General features: G+C 47.4%; 1 protein-coding gene across 2 annotated transcripts in view; it reads left to right on the forward strand.

The window, feature by feature from the left end:
- Positions 1 to 13,952, forward strand: part of DOP1B (DOP1 leucine zipper like protein B) — a 139,670-nt gene that overhangs the window by 13,614 nt on the left and 112,104 nt on the right. The window lies entirely within an intron of this gene.

Here is a 13,952-nt window from a genome sequence, read left to right on the forward strand (position 1 = left end):
TTGTAGTCCCAGCTACCCAGGAGGCTGAGGCAGGAGAATTGCTTGAACCCGGGAGGCAGAGGTTGCAGTAAGCTGAGATCGTGCCACTGCACTCTAGCCTGGGTGACAGAGTGAGACTCTGTCTAAAAAAAATAAAAAATAAAAAAAAATTATATATATATATAAAATTATCCAGCCGTGGTAGTGCTTGCTTGTGCTCCCAGCTACTCAGGAGGCTGAAGTAGGAGGATTGCTTGAGCCCAGGAGATCAAGGCTGCAGTGAGCCATGATCGTGCCACTACACTGCAGCCTGAGTGACGGAACAAAACCCTGTTTCAAAAAAAAAAAAAGACATAACTTTGTTAGAGTTGTTACCTGAGGATTCCCATCCCAAGGATCTCCTCTTGGATCTCATTTCTTGTTCCCTGCTGCTGTGATTAACTATTGAGTTCAAGCAGCCACCTTGAAGAATTTGCAAGATACGGTTGGGACAAAGGTGATGCTGTCAGTCCCTGCCTCTGCCTTGCCTGAGGCCGCTGACATTCATGGAGAGCTCACTGCGTGCTAAGGAGTTGATGTGCATTATTGTATAATACTTAAAATGTATCTTGAGATCCGTCTCAGGTTCAACCACTTGTGCAAGGCCACTGCCAGCCAGTGGCAGAGAGAGGGCTCAGACCCCGACCAGCCTGGTTCCAAGGCCCATGCTCATGAGCAGAGCCTCCAGCCTTCTTCATGTCAGTATCTGTATAGCTCACGTAAGGGGAAAGGGCTGTGCTTCTTTGCTGCCAGGGACCCTGTCTCCATCACCCAAATGCAGTAGGCGCAATTATTAGGCCCGTTTTACCGATGAAGGCTAACCCACTTGCCCAGTGTCTTATAGCAGCTGAGTGGTTATTATGGATTGAATTTTGGCCTCCATGAAAGAAACCCTGGAGTCTTAACCCTTAGTACCTCAGTATGTAACTTGGTTTGGAAACAGTGTCTTTACAGAGCTAATCGAGCTAGAGGAGGTCATTGGGGGTGGCCCTAATCCAGTGTGACTGGTGTCCTGATGAAAAAGGGGAAATGTAGCCACAGACATGCATGAGGGAAGGCACCATGTGAGGATGAAGGCAGAGACCAGAAAGATGCATCTCTACAAGCCAAAGAGTGCCAAAGAGTGACAGCAAACTCCTAGCAGCAGGGGGAGAGGCACGGGACAGATTGTCTATGCAGCCTTCAGAAGGAAGCCACTCTCTTGACACCTTGATTTCCGACTTAACATGAGAGAATACATTTCTGTTGTTGAAGCCACCTGGTGTGTGGCACTTCGTTATAGCAGCCCTAGAATGCAATGACAGTGGTAGGACAAGATCTATTAACACCTCAGTACTGGGGATAAGGCATTGAACACTAAGCCCCTGCTCTCATGGAAAGAAACAACACTTTCTTGGCGAGAGACAGACGACAGATGACTGTGTGATGTCAGATGCTGAATGCTAAGAAGAAAAATAAACTGGGGAAGTGGGGTATGGAGGAAGGAGGAGGAAGTGCTATTTTAGACAGAGAGGGCACTGACAGCGTGACCTTAAAGCAGAGATTGGGGTGAAGTGAGCAAGCTGGCGGGAAGGGCAGTCTGGGGCATGGGCCTGTGTCCAAGGCATGGGAAGGGGACAGGAGTAGCCTGAGGACAGAGTGACCAGAGATACAGCAGGGTCAGTCCACTGATAGGATTTTGCTCTGGCGGGGAGGGGAAGCCACTGAGCTTCCTCCCAGGGAGGCTGTGAGCAAGGGAACCTCTGCCTCACCCATTGCAAGAATCCCCCGGGCCGCCAGCAAGCACAGGAGCCAGTGTGGATGCCCGCACCATTAGGCCTGAGATCAGTTCCTGCCGTTACTGGGTGTGGAGGGTTCGGATGGTGCTGGAGGGAGCACATCTTGATCAGCATCAGGAATACTTGGTTCTGTGAAACTTGCAACTTCTGTATTCAAGGGTCCCTGATAGGAGTTGATATGAATAAAGAATTTTCTTCACTGGGTGCAGTGGTGCATGCCTGTAATCCTAGCACTTTGGGAGGCTGAAGGCAGAAGGATCACTTGAGCCCAGGAGTTTCAGACCAGCCTGGGCAACATGGCGAAACCTTGTCTCTCCAAAAATACAAAAATTATCTGGGCATGGTGGTGCACACCTATAGTCCAGCTACTCAGAAGGCTGAGGTGGGAGGATCCCTGGAGCCTCAGCCTGGAGCTCTTGCACCACTGCACTCCATCCTGGGTGACAGAGTGAGACCCTGGCTCAAAAAAAAAAAAAGGAATTTTTTTAAGGCTTTGGCAATCGTCACATTTCTTGGACTTATGCACAGAAATTCAATGAGTAAGAGTTGAGAGTTGGGCAGGGCACAGTGGCTCACGCCTGTAATCCCAGCACTTTGGGAAGCTGAGGCAGGTAGATCACCTGAGGTCAGGAGTTTGAGACCAGCCTGGCCAACATGGTGAAACCCTATCTCTATTAAAAATAAAAAAAATTAGCCAGGCATGGTGGCGAATGCCTGTAGTCCCAGCTACTTGGGAGGCTGAGGCAGGAGACTCGCTTGAACCTGGGAGGCAGAGGTTGCAATGAGCCAAGATTGCACCACTGCACTCCAGCCTTGGGGACAGAGCGAGACTCTGACTCAAAAAAAAAGAGTTGAGAGTTGAATTCGTAAAATTCTTTATAATACAGGTTTAAACAATGATATAGGACACAAAAGCTTAGGGTCAACGTTGTTTTTTTTAAGGTAGGTAACTAAATGTTATAATGCATAAACATTAGATTTAGAGGAGAAGACTCATCCAGTCAACCCTTTTTTCAACTAAGAAAACTGGTTCCCAGAAGGTCTTGGTATGTCCAGCTGTAGACAGATTCTAATGGTATCATTTTCAAACTTGCTCAATGTTTCAGCATCATTTTTAGAATTTTTCTGTGTTAGAGAATAGTTTATCTTTTTTTTTTTTTTTTTTTTGAGATGGAGTCTTGCTCTGTCACCCAGGCTGGAGTGCAGCGGCCCCGTCTTGGCCCACTGCAAGCTTCGCCTCCTGGATTCAAGCAATCCTTCTACCTCAGCCTCCCGAGTAGCTGGGACTACAGGCGCACACCACCACGCCCGGCTAATTTTTTTTGTATTTTTAGTAGAGACGGGGTTTCACCGTGTTAGCCAGGATAGTCTCGATCTCCTGACCTCGTGATCCACCTGCCTCGGCCTCCCAAAGTGCTGGGATTACAGGCGTAATTACACCTTGCCCAGCCCAAGAAAAACATTTTAATCAAGTGCTTTTTGAGCCCTGAACCCAAGTGCTCTACCAAGCATGATTTACAGCTTTGATTTTGGAAATGAAGGCTAATAGAAATAAATTAACTCTAGATTTTAAAATCTTATCATTAAAGCTCTTTAAAAAAAAAAAGTCATAATGGTCCTAAATGAACCAGTTTTTTTTTTTTTTTGCTGCTTTTATCTGATGACACACTACGGTTTCACAGAGCAGCTATGAACAGGAAGGGCAGCATGAGGTCTGTGGTGTCACACAGTTCAGCTTCCGGAGTCTTCATCAGTTAGCTACAAGCACCTCCTGTTTAAAGCAGAGCCTCCTGATGGTGTGTTTCAGAATTAGTGCTGCAGTGTGCTGGGTGGGAAGAACACGGGTTGGAGCTTGGAGACCTAGTGAACTACTCCAGCCCTTTACAGATCGGCTGCAAGACCTCTTTACCTAAAAACTTGGTGAGAGGCCAGGCGTGGTGGCTCACGCGTGTAATCCCAGCACTTTGGGAGGCCGAGGTGGGTGGATTACTTGAGGTCAGGAGTTTGAGACCAGCCTTGCTGACATGGTGAAACCCCTTTTCTACTAAAAATACAAAAATTAGCCGGGCGTGATGGCAGGCATGTGTAATCCCAGCTACTTGGGAGACTGAGGCAGGAGAATTTCTGGAACCTGGGTGGCAGAGGTTGCAGTGAGCCGAGATTGCACCACTGCACTCTAGCACTCCATCCTGGGTAACCAAAAACCAAAATAATAAATAAATTAATAAAAACTTGGGTGAGTCCAACAGAATCCTTCTTCTTTTTTTGCGGCTGGAGTGCAATGGCATGATCTCAGTTTACTGCAACCTCTGCCTCCTGGGCTCAGGCCATCCTCCTGCCTCAGCCTCCCAAGTAGCTGAGACTACAGGCATGTGTGTGCTACCATGCCTCGCTAATTTTTGTATTTTCTTTTTGTAGAGACAGGGTTTCACTATGTTGCCCAGCCAGGTCTCAAATTCCTGAGCTCGAGTGATCCTCACGAAGTGTGGGAATTATAGGCGTGAGCCACCGTGCCTGGCTGGGATCCTGATTTTTTACCCCTGCCTGAATCAACTCCTCTTCCCTGTTGACTAGTATTAGTTCACATAAATCCTCTTCAGCATGGAGTCTATGTTAGTCTGCTAGGCCTGCCATAACAAAATACCACTGGCAGAGTGGATTAAACAACAGATTGTTTTTTTTCACAGTTCTGGAAGCCAGAAGTCCAATATCAACGTGTCGGCAGGGTTGGTTCCTCTGAGGCCTCTCTGCCTGGCTTGGAGATGGTGTCTTCTCCCTGGGTCCTCACAGGATCATCCCTCTGGGTGTATCTGTATCCAGATTTCTTCTTCTTCTTCTTCTTTTTTTTTTTGAGATGGAGTCTCACTTTGTTCCCCAGGCTGGACTGCAGTGGCACTATCTCGGCTCACTGCAACCTCCACCTCCCGGATTCAAGCGATTCTCCTGCCTCAGCCTCCAAAGTAGCTGGGATTACAGGCGCCTGCCACCACAGCCAGCTAATTTTTGTATTTTTAGTAGAGATATGGTTTCACCATGTTGGCCAGGCTGGTCTTGAACTCCTGACCTTAAGTGATCCGCCCGCCTCGGCCTCCCAAAGTGCTGGGATTACAGGCATGAGCCACCGCACCTGGCCCAGATTTCCTCTTCTTACAAGGACACCAGTCAGACTGCATTAGGGCTCACCCTAACTGCTTCATTCTACTTTGATTACCTCTTTAAAAATCCTGTCTCTGGCCGGGTATGGTGGCTCATGCTTGTAATCCCTTGGCCTATGGGAGGTCAAGATGAGTGGATCACTTGAGATCAGGAGTTCAAGACCAGCCTGGCCAACATGGTGAAATCCTGTTTCTACTGAAAATACAAAAACGAGCTGGGTATGGTGGCGCATGCCTGTAATCCCAGCTACTCAGGAGGCTGAGGCAGGAGAATCACTTGAACCCAGAAGGCGGAGGATGCAATGAACCAAGATGGTACCGCTGTTCTCTAGCCTGGGCAACAGAGTGAGACTCTGTCTCAAAAGAAAAAAAAAAAGAAAAAAAAAAAAAAACCTGTCTCTAAATACAGTCCCAGTCTTAGGTGGAGGTCAGGAAGTGCTTTGCCATAGGAGTTTGAAAGGGATAGTATGTTCAGCCGTGACAGTGTGATGAGGAGGTGCAGGCTGTCTCTCCACCTGTCACCTGTTTACAAAGCTGATCTCTGGTGGAAGCCCAGATGGTCTTTTATCACACACCTTGTAGAGGAACAGAGGAAGTGTGATTTCTTTAGTCTTGTTCATGGTCCAGGAGCCCAGAGAGGAGCTTCGACTTTGGGGGGTGTGTGCGTATATGTGTGCGTGTGCGTGTGTGTGTGTGGTGATACAGTTAAGCCCCCAGAACTGCTGAGTCAGGAAAGCCTTCTAGGTGATTTGTGCCCCCTCCACCGCATGCCAAGAGCTCTGCACCAGCTTATTCATGGGGCACTGCATTGTGGGGGTATCCTACATGTCTGCTGGGGGTGGTCCTTTCAGCCTTCCTCCCCCCACTGGAGCCTTGGTGCTGCTGCCACAGTTAACTCTGCACTCCTTATCCCTGCTGGCCAGACCCTGCATGTTCAGTGGCCTAGAACAAGGCCACGAGCCCTGCCAGCCTCCTTGTGTATGAGCTGCATCTCTCAGCCTGCAGGGTGCCTGGTTTCATCTCAGCATCTCACTTGTAGGGCATCATCTGTTAGAGCATAACACCTAAATTTGGGGCTATGATTGTAGCCATTTTCCAGCCACCTTTGTTCTGATGACCTCTGTGGAGGTGGTCAGGTAAGTGCAGGGCCGGGGTCCTCATGGACTGATATGGGCCTGAATTGCCTTCTGAGAAGAGACCAAATGGAAAGGATGCTGTTGATGGGAATTCTTGACTGGCTTCACATTAAACTAGATCCTGTACCTCTGCAGGAGAGGGGCCAGCCCAGCATCCATTTGTCTCTGGCAGTGTCCTGATGCTCTTGGCACCGGGATTTAGAAGATGCAGATCCAACTCCCATTTTTTTCCCTGCCCTCCCTTCCCCTTTCTTTTCTTTTTTGAGATGGAGTCTCACTCTGTCGCCCAGGCTGGAGCACAGTGACCCAATCTTGGCTCACTGCAACCTCCACCTCCCAGGTTCAAGTGGTTCTCCTGCCCCAGCCTCCCGAGTAGCTGGGATCACAGGCATGCGCCACCACACCTGGCTAATTTTTTTTGTATTTTTTGTAGAGACGGGGTTTCGCCGTGTTGGCCAGACTGGTCTTGAACTCCTGACCTCAGGTGATCCGCCTGCCTCGGCCTCCCAAAGTGCTGGGATTACAGGCATGAGCCACCGTGCCCAGTCCTAACTTCCATTTCTAAGGTGTGGCAAAGGCTGCTGAATCCTTTGCTGTCATTCTGTTGTGGGTGCCGTGCTGGGGCTCTGATGATGTTGCAGCTTCGCGCCTTACCCCAGGTTATCTGAAGGAGCTGAGGATGTTCAAGAGCACTGCTACCCAGGCTTCACAGCAGCCTCAGTGAGGGCCACTCACACTGTAAGGTTGAGATGGTCTTTTTGAAAAGAGCATTTCTCTTTGCTGAGAAGAGTCTGATATGCTTTTCAATAATTTGTAGCCAGGATAGTCTATTTACTTTGCGTTTGAGTGAAGGAATATTTTTGCCATTCTTCCTTTCAGGTCTGCTGTGGGGATGGAGGTAGTCCAGATTTAGAGATGAATTATTCCTCCAGTGCTGTGATTTGAATGGCCCTTCCAAAGTCCATGCTGAAACTTAACCCCAATATGACAATATTGGGGTTGGGGGGCCTTTAAAAGGTGATCAGATCATGAGGGCTCTGTTCTCATAAATGAGTTACTCGATGTATGGATTAATGCATTGATAGGTTATCCTGGGTGAGGAACTGGTAGCTAAATAAGAGGAGGAAGAGAGGCCTGAGCTAGCATTAGCATGCCCAGCCTCCTTGCCATGTGATACCCCACACCACTTCGGGACTTTGCAGAGAGTCTCCACCAGCAAGAAGGCCCTCACCAGATGCAGCCCCTTGAGCTCGGCCTCTGTAACTGTAAAAAGTAAATTTATTTTCTTTATAAATGACCTAGTTTCAGGTATTCTGTTATAAGCAACAGAAAATAGGCTAAAACATCCAATTACCTAACAGAATTGAGTTTATAGATAAGGGAAAGGGTTTGTGACCCACCTACACTATATAAATTCTGTCAAGAAAGTAATGAGCTAGAAACTCCGTGTTAGGCCTTGGTGTGGAAGGTACTGTGGACTGAATTGTGTTTCTCCTCCTCCCCTCAAACTGATATGCTGAAGGCTTAACCCCAGTGTAGTTGTATATCAAGGTAGGATCTTTGGCAGATGATTTAGGTTAAATGAGGTCATGAGGATGAGACCCTAATTTAATAGGACTGTGGGCTTCTAAGAATAGGAAGAGGCCAGGCACAGTGGCTCACACTTGTACTCTCAGGACTTTGGGAGGCTAAGGCAGGTGGATCACTTGAGCCTAGGAGTTTGAGACCAGCCTGGACAACATGGGGAAACCCCATCTCTACAAAAACAAACAAACAAAATTAGCCTGGTGTGGTAGCATGCACCTGTAGTCTCAGCTACTCGGGAAGCTGAGGTGGGAGGTTTGCTTGAGCCCAGGAGTCTCTTAAAAAAAAAAAAAAAAAAGAGGAAGAGACAGACTTCCTCCTACCTCCCACCATGTGAGGACACAGTGAGGCTGTCTGCAAGCCAGGAAGAGAGCTGAACTGCTGGCACCTTGATTGCGGACTCAACCTACAGAACTGGGAGAAGTGAATTTCTGTTGTTTAAGCCGCCCACTCTGTGGTATTTTGTTATGGCAGCCTGGGCCAACTAATACAGAAGGAACTAAGTTAAACTTGTATTTTTCAGAAAAAAAGCAACTGTTTGAACAGGAATACCAACATTCAAGCTTGTATTTGAGTCACATACAGGCATTCCCATTTACCTATCTTTTAAAAATAGTCTTTTCCTTTTAAATTTCTTTCCAACTTTATTGGACGTACAATAAACTGCAAGCATTTAAAAGTGTATAATTTAAAGAGTTTTGACATAACGTTTATCCCTGTGAAACCATCACCACAATCAAGGCAATGAGCATGGATCTGTCACCCCCAGAAGTTTCCTCCTGTCCTTTTGTCCTTTTCCTCCCTCGCTTGTCCCCAGACAACCACTGATCTGTTTTCTGTTACCATAGATTTGTTTGCATTTTCTGAAAGTTTATATAAATGGAATCCCACAGTATGTGCCCTCTCTCTCCTCTTCTGTTCTGGCTTCTTTGACTCAGCAAAGCTATTTTGAGAGTCATTCAGGCTGTTGTGTACATCAAAGTTTCCTTCTTTTTTACTGCTGAGTAAGATTCCATGGATATACACAATTTCTTTATCCATTTCCCATTAGTGGACATTTGGGTTGCTCCCAGTAGGTATATGTTTAATTTTTTAAGAAGCTGCCAAACTGTTTGCCAAAGTGGTTGTATCATTTTACATTCCCAGCTGCAGTGTATGGAAGCTCCAGTTCTCCCCCATCCTCTTCAACACTTGGTATGGTCAGTCTTTTTCACTTTGGTCATTTTAATGACAGTGTAATACTCTCTTATTGTGGCTTTTGCATCTTGTACATGACAGATGATTAGAAAGTCAGTAAGTGGTCATTGTAACTTTGTTTTAATTCCATAGACACATAACATAAAGATCACTGTAAGACTCTTCAGTGTTTTATTGTATGTAATAGCAAAAAATTGGGAGTGACCTTCCCTGGTAGGGGAGTAGTTGTGAAGTGAGTCATGGAATGACAATATAATGCACACACAGCCATGGAACTAAGTAGACTTGTAGTTACTAACATGAAAAATGCTTATTATAGATAAGGGGGAAAAGAGGACAGGCGAACAGTTTACATATAGCCCACTCAATCTTGTGTGTATGAGAGAGAAAGGGAGGGGGCACTGTATAGGAGTGGACAAGATCTCGAAGCCCCTTATTGTTGGACTAGTGTATTTCCAGTTTTTCATGACTCTGAGTAAAGCTATAATGAACATCTTTATGCACGTGGCTATTTTTGTCAAGATAAATTGCTAGAGGTGGAGTAGCTGGGTCAGTGGATGTACAGTGAAGCCTCTGGACACAGGGGTATGTGCTGGCCTTTATTTGCCCCTCTCCTCTGCCTGCACAGATGCCAGAGCCACAGCCTGTCACCTGCTGTACTTGTCATGTGTTTATCCAGCAGGACCACATTCTCTACCCAAACCTTGTCACTCTTCTGATTCCAGAATTTCTCCACTATTCCCATGTTGGGAACATTAGGATAATTTATAAAGTTAAAAAAACTGGAGGGGGGTTATTGATATTAACCATTGTAGGTAATAACAATTTAGATTATTCTGGGAAGAAGTGACATCTTTACACACTTGGGCCCTTCCATATAGAAATGTGGTAGTTTCCATCATTCATTAAAATGTACTCACTTTGCCGGCTGCGGTGGCTCACACCTGTAATCCCAGAGCTTTGGGAGGCCAAGGCAGGCAGATCACCTGAGGTCAGGAGTTCGAGACCAGCCTGGCCAACATGGTGAAACCTCATCTCTACCAAAAATACAAAAAATCAGCTGGGTGTGGTGGCACACACCTGTTAGTCCCAGCTACTTGGGAGGCTGAAGCAGGAGAATCACTTGAACCCAGGGGGCAGAGGTCACAGTGAGCTGAGATCAGGCCTGGGCAATAGACGGCGCTCCGGCCTGGGCAAGAGTGAGACTTGGTCTCAAAAAAAGAAAAAAAAAATGTGGCTGGGCACAGTGGCTCATGCCTGTAATCCCAGCATACTGGGAGGCCGAGGTCAGGGGATCACCTGAGGTCAGGAGTTCGAGACCAGCCTGGCCAACATGGCAAAACCCCATCTCTACTAAAAATACAAAAAATAGCTGGGCATAGTGGCGCGCACCTGTAATCCCAGCTGCTTGAGAGACTGAGGCATGAGAATCGCTTGAACCCATGAGGCGGAGGTTGCAGTGAGCCGAGATCATGCCACTGCACTCCAGCCTGGGTTGTCAGACAGAGTGAGACTGTGTCTCAAAAAAAAAAAAAAATTCACTTATGTCCTTAAGAGTTCTTCTTAAATAAGACCTTCCTGTTCCTCAAGTATATTAAGTATTTTATACATGTGTTTTTGCTATTGTGAATGGGATTATTTTCCTCAGGTAGACAGGTGTACCATCAACTACTACTGATTTGTATTTTTTTCTAATATTTTGCTAGCATTTCCTGGAACAGTGTTGAATGGCAATGTTGCTATCAGTGTGTTAACCACAGTAATGTTGGCTGCTATAATAAAGAAGTCCAAAGTCAATGTCCTCGATATAATTGAAGTTTATCCTCACTCATGTATCAGTTAAGCATATTATTCAGATGGGTGGGCAGCTCTCTTCTACACGGTCATTCCAGAAACTCAAGCCAGGACTCTGTCTTCTTTTTTTTTGAGACAGTGTCTTGCTCTGTCGGCCAGGCTAGAGTGCAGTGACACAATCTCGGCTCACTGCAACCTCCGTCTCCCAGGCTCAAGCAATTCTCCTGCCTCAGCCTCCCGAGTAGCTGGGATTACAGGCATGTGCCACCATGCCTGGCTAATTTTTATATTTTTAGTAGAGACGAGGTTTCACCATGTTGACCAGGCTGGTCATGAACTCCAGACCTCAGGTAATCCACCCACCTCAGCCTCCCAAAGTGCTGGGATTACAGGCGTGAGCCACCACGCCCGGCCCAGGACTCTTGTCTTCTTGAACACGTGGCTTTCACAGTTTCTCTGTTCATTGCCATTCTGTCCCACAGGAAGAGAGAAGGATACAGAGAAGCATACATACTGAGGTTTTAACCAGCCAGGTCCTGATGGCACGTGTTATGTCCACCGATGCCTCCCAGGGAGACTGGGCAGCCATGGCCCAGCTGCAGCCCTAACTGAAGAAGAAGGGAGCCGTGATTTGGGTGGGCCGGGCCCGGTGGCTGCACTCACCTGGCATGCACTGATTTTAATGGAAGGGTCTGTAGTGTTTCACCATCATCTCTACCCTGTGACCTCCCTCTATTTCTTGTCTCGTAAAGGATCAGTTTATTCCTTGGTTACTAACTTTAATAACTACTTATCTTTATATGGCAAGAAAGGCATGTCGTTTCATTACCTGATCAACATGTAAAGTATTGAATTGCTTTTTGCCAAACATCACAGTTCTGCCTTACGTATTACTCTTGTGTTTGGGGGCCATTCTTGTACTTAGGCTACATTTTCCCAACGCCTAAGATGTGCCTGGGAAGCAAATATGTTGGAGGATAATCTAATTCAGATTTATGGAATTCAGGAAGGAGCCTGGAATTGGAGCACCTGGGGTCATGTTCAGACTCACCACTTCTGAGATTGGGGTAGACGCACTGGTTACCCACCTGATAACCATTCTGCCCTCTTCTTTCTTCCCAATAGAGAACCCCAGTTATATTTGGGGATCAGGTGGTGATGTGCTGCAGGGTGGGGGCCCCAGCAGTAAATGTTATTGTTCTAGGACTTCATCCTAAAAATCCGGTTTTCCTTGGCAGGGATTAATTTCGAGCTGGGCACATGACCTGCTCTAGCCCAATGAAATATGGCGGGAAGGCTGCAGGGTGGCTTCTGGAAAGGTTTTTTTTCTCATACAAAAAGACAAAAAGGAACACACACTGCCACGACAGGTAAAAATAGGTTAAGAGTCAACTCACTGGCAGGGCGTGCTGGTTCACATCTATAATCCCAGCACTTTGAGAGGCTGAGGCGGGAGGATGGCTTGAGGCCAGGAGTTTGAGACCAGCCTGAGCAATATAGCCAGACCCCATCTCTATAAAAAAAGTTAAAATTAGCTAGGTGTGATGGTGTGTACCTGTGGTCCCAGCTAGTTGAGAGGTTGAGGCAGGAGAATTGCTTGAGCCCACAAGGTTGAGGCCACAGTGAGCCGTGTTTGCACAACTGTACTCTAGCCTGGGCAACAGAGCAAGACCTTGTCTAAAAAAGAAGAGTCAACTCATCATTGGCAGCACGTAAGGCACCAGAATGCTTGGATCTTTTGGGGATGTCGCTGAGCCCTTGCAGGAACCAAATGCAGAAATGAGCTCCTTTAGCCCTGGTTTCCCAGCCTTGGCATGCTGTGGCATGGCAGACATTCTGGCTGCGGATGGGTGGTGGTCTGTGCACTGTAGGATGTTTTGTTTTGTTTAAGAGGCAGGGTCTCACTATGTTGCTCAGGCCAGAGTGCAGGAGCTGTTTACGGATGCAGTCATAGCTCACTACAGCCTCACATAATCCTCTCGCCTTTGCCTCCCGAGTAGCTGGGATCACAGGCGTGCGCCACTGTGCCCAGCTCTCTGTAGGATGCTTATTCCCATTCTGGCCTCCCTGACTTCTGTCCAGTAGATGCCAGTATCACCCCCTCCTCCACCCAAAGTTGTAACAGCCAGAAATGTTTCCACACATTGCCAAATGTCCCCTGGGGGCAAAATTTCCCCAGTTGAGAACCACTGCTGTAGACCTTTAGTTTTGTGAGGCAATACATTGCTTCATTTAAACCTGTATGGCTTGGTGGTCTGTTCTTTACAGCCACATGTGTCCTAGCTGAGCTCACAACCCTGGACCATCCTCAACCCCAGAGCCAGAGCCTGTTTCTTCTGCAGGCTGACGTGGATGTACTTGTCTGTTGACAGTAAAGGTTTTTTGTGCATCCTTAAAAGATGCAGTGTCTTGCAGTTGTTGGAGTGGTTTCTGGCTGGGAGCAGGACACCTACAGAGCGGTTGCGGAGGACCTTCTGTCTCCCCATGGCAGAGGCACCATTCCAAGTACGGAACCTTTGTTGTGTTTTGGAGGGGGTCGTGTGCTTCCAGCGCCTGCCGCCTCTGCCAGCCACAGCACTCTGCCTCTTTGTTCTGAGTGCCTGGGACACAGTTGTATAGCTGCTGCCTTTTGGAGAGAAGAGTCAGCTTTGGGCTTGAATGTATCTGGAGATAGCCCAGCTTTCATGCCGTCTTCACATTTCCTGTGTACATGGTTTTTTTTGTTTGTTTGTTTGTTTGTTTTAGACAGAGTCTCGCTCTGTCACCCAGGCTGGAGTGCAGTGGTGCAGTCTCAACTCACTGCAACCTCTGCCTCCCAGGTTCAAGCTATTCTCCTGCCTCAGCTTCCCGAGTAGCTGGGACTACAGGCGCATGCCACCACGCCTGGTTAATTTTTATTTTTTTGCTTTTTCTATTTTATCTTTTTTTGAGACAGAGTCATACTCTGTCGTCCAGGCTGGAGTGCAGTGGCATGATCTTGGCTCACTGCAACCTCCGCCTCCCGGGTTCAAGTGATTCTCCTGCCTCAGCCTCCCGAGTAGCTGGGATTGCAGATGTGCACCACCACACCTGGCTAATTTTTGTATTTTTAGTAGAGATGGGATTTCACCATGTTGGTCAGGCTGGTCTCAAACTCCCGACCTCAGGTGATCTGCCTGCCTTGGTCTCCCAGAGTACTGCGATTACAGGTGTGAGCCACCACGCCCGGCCTAGTTTTTGCATTTTTAGTAGAGACGGGTTTCGCTATGTTGCCCAGGCTGGTCTCGAACTCCTGACCTCAAGTGATCCAC

This window comes from Pongo abelii, chromosome 22, assembly GCF_028885655.2.
Source record: "Pongo abelii isolate AG06213 chromosome 22, NHGRI_mPonAbe1-v2.0_pri, whole genome shotgun sequence".
Taxonomy (NCBI): domain Eukaryota; kingdom Metazoa; phylum Chordata; class Mammalia; order Primates; family Hominidae; genus Pongo; species Pongo abelii.